An 8,027-nucleotide genomic window follows, 5' to 3' on the forward strand; every position below is an offset into this window, starting at 1 on the left:
ATCATGCTTTGGGGGTGCTTTTCAGCCAAGGGGACGGGACAACTCCATCGTATTGAGGGGAGGATGGACGGGGCCATGTATCGTGGAATTCTGGACCAACATCTCCTTCCCTCAGTGAGAGAGCTGAAGATGGGTCGAGGATGGGTGTTTCAGCACGACAACGACCCTAAGCACACCGCCAAAGCAACAAAAGAATGGCTGAAGAAGAAGCACATCAAGGTTCTGGAGTGGCCTAGCCAGTCTCCAGACCTGAATCCAATTGAAAATCTTTGGAGGGAGCTTAAAATTCGAGTTGCCAGGCGACAACCTCGGAACCTGAATGATTTGGAGGCTGTCTGCAGCGAGGAGTGGGCCAACATCCCTGCCGAAATGTGCACAAACCTTGTCACCAACTATAAAAACCGTTTGACATCTGTCCTGGCCAATAATGGCTTTTCTACAAAATATTAACATGCTGTTTGTCCAGGGGGTCAAATACTTGTTTTTCCTCATCAGATGGTTATCAATTTTAATAAATTCATATGATGTGATTTTCTGGAATTTTCTTTGGGATTCTGTCTTTCACTGTTAGAATGTACATATGATTAAAATTATAGATCGTTGCATTCTTTGTAAGTGGGCCTGCAAAATCAGCAAGGGGTCAAATACTTATTTCCCCCACTGTAGGTAACATAGTGAGGGGAATAACAGCAAGCTCATCAGATGTTTCCTAAAAATAAAAAAATAAAATTGTTCACGAGTCCCACACCTTAAGTCAAGTTTGAAGTCTTTTGAAGACTAGTCTCAAGTCAAGTCTGAAGTCACTGTGTGTGCGACTTAAATCATCAGAGATGGGGACTCGAGTTCGAGACTCGGACTCGAGTTCCCATCTCTGATGTTTATGTATGATCATGACATTTCAATCATGTGACTGTCTTGAAACAAATACAGGAATAAAAACATTGAGTGAGAACAACATTCGCAGCCTGCTGTGCACCAATAGCTTTACTAGTTTCATTTGGAGCCATGTTTTAAGGCAGACAGGTTTATCTCTCTGAACTCATTTAAAATGTACTTACTAAGTAGTTCCACTGCAAGTCCTGTGACCTGGATGACTGAGAATTTGCACAGACATCTTTCTTTGCTTTATTTTTCACATTGTCCCCACTTTTTAAATGTGTCAGAATAAATCAGTCTCAACAACGCAACAAAACTGAAACCTAATATATATTTCCCAAAGTCTTCTGGGAAATTACTGCTCTTGTGACAGATAATTTTAGCCCGGTGCTTGGTTTTGTGAAGCATCTTAATGTGGGCATTAACATTTGAACCCTAATGATTCTGTGCAGAATGAACTCATCAAGACATTAGACACCAGGGAGACCCCTGCACGTAGCTGGTTGTGCTTACATTACAGCTGTCATCTGTTGAATGTTGGAGGAAAAGTTAAACTTCTAATAGAGGAACTATGTGTCTGTGATGAAAGTAATACAAGCATTACAAGATAAGACCTTTTGATACTGACACCATCCACCTGCTTTATGGCTGTAATAATGTTTATACAAACCAAACATGTTCATATTTCCCAGGAGGTTTCCATTTATCTATCATTATGTTTACTCTGCTGGTGAATCCTGCAGCCTATGGATTCTTCTTGCTGCCAGCTGTAAATTAAAATTTTTCCTTGACGGGATAGTTGGGATGTTTTTTATATTATGTCAGGCTCATATGGAATTTAGTTCATTTCCTTGGTAGCAACACTCAGACACTCAGTGCAGCAACAGCAGTATGGGTTAGTAATGCAAAACAGAATATCCAAAATGGATTTAAAAATTATGAACTCTTCCTAATAATTGTATCACTACTGTAATAGCAGCTGCATTGACCGTGCAATATAGCTCTCACTAGCTCACAATTTGATTTCTCTTTTGATGAATGTAAATCAATTCAGGGATTACGGGGAATATTTTTGAGCTGTAGCATCTCTGTTAATTGATTTTCCTCAAGAAAATGTCTCTTTTTCTTTTTTTTTTCCTTCCTTGAAAAGCGGTCTTGATCCTTCAGCTTTAAGTAAAGTCAAGATAAAGTGTGCTGAGTTTAGCGTCTGACTGGTATCAGTCTTCAATCTTATAATCTTACTGTAGTTTTGGAAGAATCCTGCCAGTGTGGTAAAATATTCATTTCTGCAGCACCACTCCCCTGATTTTTGCATAAATAAATATCCATCCTGATAAGAGACCTTTTCTCAAGTCTTAAGGGTATGTCCTTTATTTTCTACTTGTACAGTATTTTCAGTTTTAAGATGACAGTGAATGTTTTGTGTGTGTGTGCGTAGCTGATTTTTACACAGTGATGGACAGTCAAATCTAGCAGCCCCTGTGCACTACAGCAGTTGTTATTTTTAAAGTTCAGCAGAGCTCCAGTGGCTGCAGGGTCCGTGTGATGCAGATGCAGCCATGCAGAACTTTACTTGGCACAACATCAGTTAATTCTTAACTGTACCTGAGGCATTTCCTATGATAGATTAGCTTAGATTATTCTGCTCTTTTATTCACCATTAAAATATTTAACCCCTGACTGTTGTATAAAAATAAAATTCTTATTAACAAAGTTAGTTTTTTTGTTGTTGACTTAAATGCTAATTATCTATTGTTGTATTGCATTGGATTATGCATTAACAGTGCCATAAAAGAAATGTCTTGCATGGAATGAAATGTGATTCAGTAGTTCAACATGGTGGGAACTACAATTATTTGCTTTCTTGCCTTGAGTTAGATGGGGAGATTAATGCCATTCTCATGTCTGTATGTATGAAGCTACAACCAGCACACCACTGGTTATCTTCACTTAGCATAAAGACCGTGCAGCAGAGACTGCAGGGAGTTACACTAAATGGTCTGATGTCCCCAATAAAAATGCAACATCTTGTTTTTTATCTTGTCTGACATTTTGTATGGATTAAAAGAGTTAGTGAGCTTTAAAGGTGCTGGTAAGCAGATTTTGTTACTTCTCCTCAGAGCTAAGTTAGCTGTGAGCAGTATCAATCCTCTTGGCATGAAAGCAAATAGGTGTATTTCCTAGTATGTCAAACTATTCCATTTCATATACAAATAAGCATAATATTTGTTTAGTATGCATGTTCAATACAATACAAGGGGCTCTTCTGGAGCAGTAGTGCAAACCAAAAAATCCTTACAAGAAACTGTATATATACCAGCAACTACATTTTATCATTGTGTTGTAGTAGGTGTTGCTAGTGTTTTCCACAAGACAGGGCTTCCTTACAATCCATGCAATTTTCTTGTCAGTTGTCTTGTTGCCTTTTCCTTTATCTCTTGGAAATCCAAAAGTCTGCCACACAGCAGATTTAAAACTTGACAGCAGCTCAGTTTGAGTTTCACTTCAGTCCATGCTGTCTCTTGCAGGTTTGTCCACTCTGTAATGAGTGCAGCCAGGCTCACTACAAGTGTGATGACCCATGCTAAGACTTGTTAGAAAAAACAGTGAACTTTGCTCATGCATCAAACAGGGTTAAGCAGGATTCTTTTTATGTGAGTAATTTTACATTTACTTAGTAAATAGTAAAGATACCCACTACTGTAGAATACTAACAACATAGCCATATGTACAGCATGTGCCCACTTTGTATGTGTTTTTGGGTATACAAGATGCAGTGTTTCAAGACTGCAGTAAGGTGTATTTAAACTCTTCAATGCATGTCATCAGGTTTTGTAAAACTTGAAAATGCAAGAAAGTGTGTGTTGTCTCTAGAACTTTCTTTATATGCAGCTTCTTCTGCAGGGGAGGTGATAGACTTCCTGGAGTAGGTCTCTGGAGGCACGAGGTAGTACAGGCCTAAGGCTGGTCTATGGGTTCCACTGGAGGAGGTGCTCCAGGGAGTAGGCGAGGGGGACCCTCTGCCCCTGTGGAAAGCCAGAAGAAAAGAGGAGAGGAGGGGAGAGGAGAGGAGAAGAGATATGATTAAACCTTGGTGTAAAATAAATTAATAACAGAGCATTATTTGAGCACTCAGGTGTTTTTCAGTGTCATGGTACTGACCCAAAATCACTGATTTTTAGCACAAAGTTGTGAGATGTTAATTGTAAGGAATAGAAAACATGGTGGCGGGCATAGAAATGTGAAATCAACTTAAAAAGGAATGCCATCTGCTCTAGGCAGCTTATTTGGTCCATGTGACTCTCCACCTCCCGGACAAATGTGTGAGTTTCCTGCTGAAGGAAACGCTGACCTCTTCATTAAAAAAGCAGTTGGTACTTCACGGAGAAGAACACCCCTAACACACCCACTGACAAAGTTTCCCTCCTTCTCCCTTTTACTCACTGGCATTGCACAGGGGTGAAAATAACAAAGACACTCACTGCTCTCTGTGTGCTTTGTGCTGTTGACTTCGGTGTGCACCAGTGGTTCATGAAAACCAGGCTCTTGAAGTTCATGATAATTATTCTCACGTATTTCTACATTTAACTGATGCTATCTAGTTACACTTGTGATCCTTGGCTAATCTTCCAAATTCAACAGCAAACCGAGATCCAGAGATTTAGTCTGGTTAACATCAGGTACTTCATGGCATTTAAAACGTCTGTTTCCATGTACTACATGAATTCTAAATCTTGTGTTTAATAGTAAATATATTGTAATAGTATTGAAGTCAAAATACTATCATGTTGGTTAGATCAGAAAACTGTAAAACATGGAAGAAATCAAAGCCAAAACTCTAATTTTTTAAGTTTTTACAACAAGTTAGAGGTTTTTGTCCATGGCGTTAAGTAAGTTGGACATTAGTAATCTTGCCATGTAAGGCCAAAATGTATTTTGTACAGCGTGTGTACTAGCAGTAGTGCATTCACAGTTGGCATGCAATTTTCAAGGTGCGGTTTTCTATTTTTTAGGGCTTGCAGCAGAGATTGTTCTTATGTGGATCACTGCAATTTTGGACCTCATTTTGGTATTAAATTGCATTTGCATAAAAAGTGATCTGTTTGGGGAGACAGATATTTTACTATTTCCTGTTTTTAGAACCATGTCATATTTCAGGGCAGTGCCAAAACTTTGGCTGTCAAAGGAAGCACTGGCCTGGGTTTGTGGCAAATTTGTTATGGTGTGGGGACAGAGTGGACCCAAACGCAACACTCGGGAAACACAGGCTTTATTGAAGGGGAAGCGGGGTTGAGGGAGTGGAGGTGAGTGAGAGGCAGACGCCGGGGAAACACGGGAACCGAGGAGACTGAGACAAGGGAGCCGGGGGCACTGGGGACCGGGGAAGCAAGGAGGCACGGGGAGGAGCCGGGAGGACGCCGTGGAAGAGGTTCGAGGGGAGAGGGCTGGCCCAGCTGACAGTGAGTGTCCTGTTTATTTCTCCTTTTTTGTTTGTGATTCTGTTTTCCCTGTTTTTTTCCTGTACTCTGCCTGCCTCCCTGTGTCTCCTCCCCTGCGTGTGCTCTCTCTCTCTCTCTCCCTCCGCTCCTGAGCCCAGCCAACGACCCGCACCAGCATCTCGTCAGCCACCTCCTCTGCCTGCCACACCTGCCAGGCAATCGGCCTCATAACTGACAATACTTCTACCCCGGTTCTCCAGTCAACCCCTGCTTGATTGTCGCTGCTCCTTACCTGGTGCCACTTCACCACTCAAGCTCTCTCACATTATGTAACATTTCTTTTTCCCTGTGCTTTGTCTCCACTGTGTCTAACCCTGTCTGTCTCCCCTCCAGGTCCACTCACCTCCGTCCTCCGCTCCGTCAGCTGGGCTTGCCACCACAATAGGGCCCCCTCCTCAACGGATGCCTCCGGGCAGACCTCCTAGTTGGTTGGGAAGGGCTTAGCAGAAGTCCGTCAGGGGGGGAAATCGCACTGGGGTCTGGCTGGCGGGGGTCCAGGGTACAAAACAAAACGCCGAAGCTTCAGAGAGGGGAAAAGGGCAGCGAGGGGTCAGGCGAACGGGCAGTGCAGAACCGAGGGAATAGGCCAGACGGGGTGCCCGAGGGCAGAGCAGCGGGACCAGGGAGTCCAGGGGGGCGTCCCGGAGGTCAAAGCAGAGGGACCAGGGAGTTCAGGCGGGTGGCCCGAGGGCGGGACCCGAGAGGGGGCAAGGAGCCTCGGGCGGACAGCTCTCTAGAGGCAGGGGGCGAGACCTCTCCAGAGGCTGGGGAGTAGGGCTGAAGGTCGGCAGCGAGACAGCAGCAGGGGGAGCCAGAGACTGGGTTGGAGGCCGTGGATAGGGAGCTAGGAGGTGGCGTGGTCTGGGCCGCAGGCTGGGCAACGGCCTTGGTGCGACGAGCGGGTGTTTGTCGGACCACCGACGGGGCTGACGTTGGTCGGTCCTCCGACAAGGTATGGGGGGCCGGGGTTGGCTGGACTAACAGCAAGGCAGGAAGAGCAGGCTGGGGGCTAGCGGCCCTAGGAGGCCGGGGAATCAGGAGGGACAGGCTGGGGGCTAGCGCTGCTAGCAGGCCAGAGAACAGGCTGGGGGCTCGCAGCGCTAGCAGGCCATTGAACAGGACCAGACTGGGGGCTAGCCGGCGGGGATCAGGAGGGACGGGCTGGAGGCTAGCAGCGCTAGCAGGCCAAGGGACAGGCTGGGGGCTAGCGGTGCTGGAGGGCTGGGGATCAGGACCAGACTGGGGGCCTAGCCAGCCGGGGATCAGGGGGGACAGGCTGGAGGCTAGCAGCGCTAGCAGGCTTGGGCTAGCGGCGCTAGCGGGCTGGGGATCAGGACCAGGCTGGGGGCTAGCCGGCCGGGAATCTGGAGGGACAGGCTGGAGGCTAGCTGCACTGGCAGACCCAGGGACAGGCAGGGGGCTAGCAGACCGGGGAACAGGCTGGGGGCCAGCGGCACTAGCAGGCCGGGGGAACAGGCTGGGGGCTAGTGGCACTAGCAGGCAAAGGACCAGGAGGGACAGGTTGGGGGCGAGCAGCAGGGGCCTGGCAGGACAGGAGGATGCTTCCCAGCCAGCAACTAGCAGGTCGGGTCCACCGGGGGCTAGCGGTGCTAGCGGGGAGGTGGAAAAACCTGGCCAGCCACTCAGGGATGGAGTCTCTCAGCCAAGGCCTCTGAGAGACTTTTACCTGGTGTTACAACCCTAAGGGTCATGTGTTTGGGTTGGGGTGTGTCTTCCTTCTCTCTTCCCCAATGCCTCGGCTGCATGAGTGAGTGGCAGCAGGTGTGCCTGATCACCACACAGTGCTGGAGAATAAGAAGGCTTGGTTTTTTCACAGTATGGTCTGTTTTTCCTTTCTACTTGTTGCAACCACACGGCAGATCACCACCTGTTAGCAGACCACTGCCAACTCGTCAGCCCTGCGGACAGGGGCAGCCCATGCAACCAGTGGGTTGAACACCAGCCTAGAGCTTCTGTGAATCCAGAACAGTCTCTGGTTACCTCCTCAGTGGAGAGAGGACTTTAGTGAGTTTATTTAGTGTTAGACATTGCTCCCTCAGCTACTTACCCTATGCTTATTGTTGTCTTACCTGGTTGGCTCGCTCTCTCCTTTTGTTGCTCCTCCTCCTGGACTTACCATCTGGAGGAACATAACACTGGCCAAAAGTCAGAAGCGCCTTCTTGTAGCCCACGTGACTCCCTCCACTTCTCCTCCAACTCCAACAACTCCATGCAGAGCTGACTCGCTGCCTCCTGGAAGGTGGTTGCTGGGTCCATTTTGAGGCTTGATCGTTCTGTTATGGTGTGGTGTAGGGACAGAGTAGACCCAAACGCAATACTCAGGAAACACAGGCTTTATTGAAGGGGAAGCGGGGTTGAGGGAGTGGAGGTGAGTGAGAGGCGGACGCCAGGGAAACACGGAAACCGAGGAGACTGAGACAAGGGAGCCGGGGGCACTGGGGACCAGGGAAGCGAGGAGCCGGGAGGACGCTGTGGAAGAGGTGGAGAGATGGGAGGAGCAGAGGGAGAGAGAGAGAGAGCACACGCAGGGGAGGAGACACAGGGAGGCAGGCAGAGTACAGGAAAAAAACAGGGAAAACAGATTCACAAACAAAAATGGAGAAATAACCAGGACACTCATCATCAGCCGGG

General features: G+C 47.0%; 1 long non-coding RNA gene across 2 annotated transcripts in view; it reads left to right on the top strand.

The window, feature by feature from the left end:
• Positions 1 to 8,027, top strand: part of LOC123963607 — a 22,471-nt gene that overhangs the window by 12,354 nt on the left and 2,090 nt on the right. The window lies entirely within an intron of this gene.

The sequence above is a fragment of the Micropterus dolomieu genome, linkage group LG02, assembly GCF_021292245.1.
Source record: "Micropterus dolomieu isolate WLL.071019.BEF.003 ecotype Adirondacks linkage group LG02, ASM2129224v1, whole genome shotgun sequence".
Taxonomy (NCBI): domain Eukaryota; kingdom Metazoa; phylum Chordata; class Actinopteri; order Centrarchiformes; family Centrarchidae; genus Micropterus; species Micropterus dolomieu.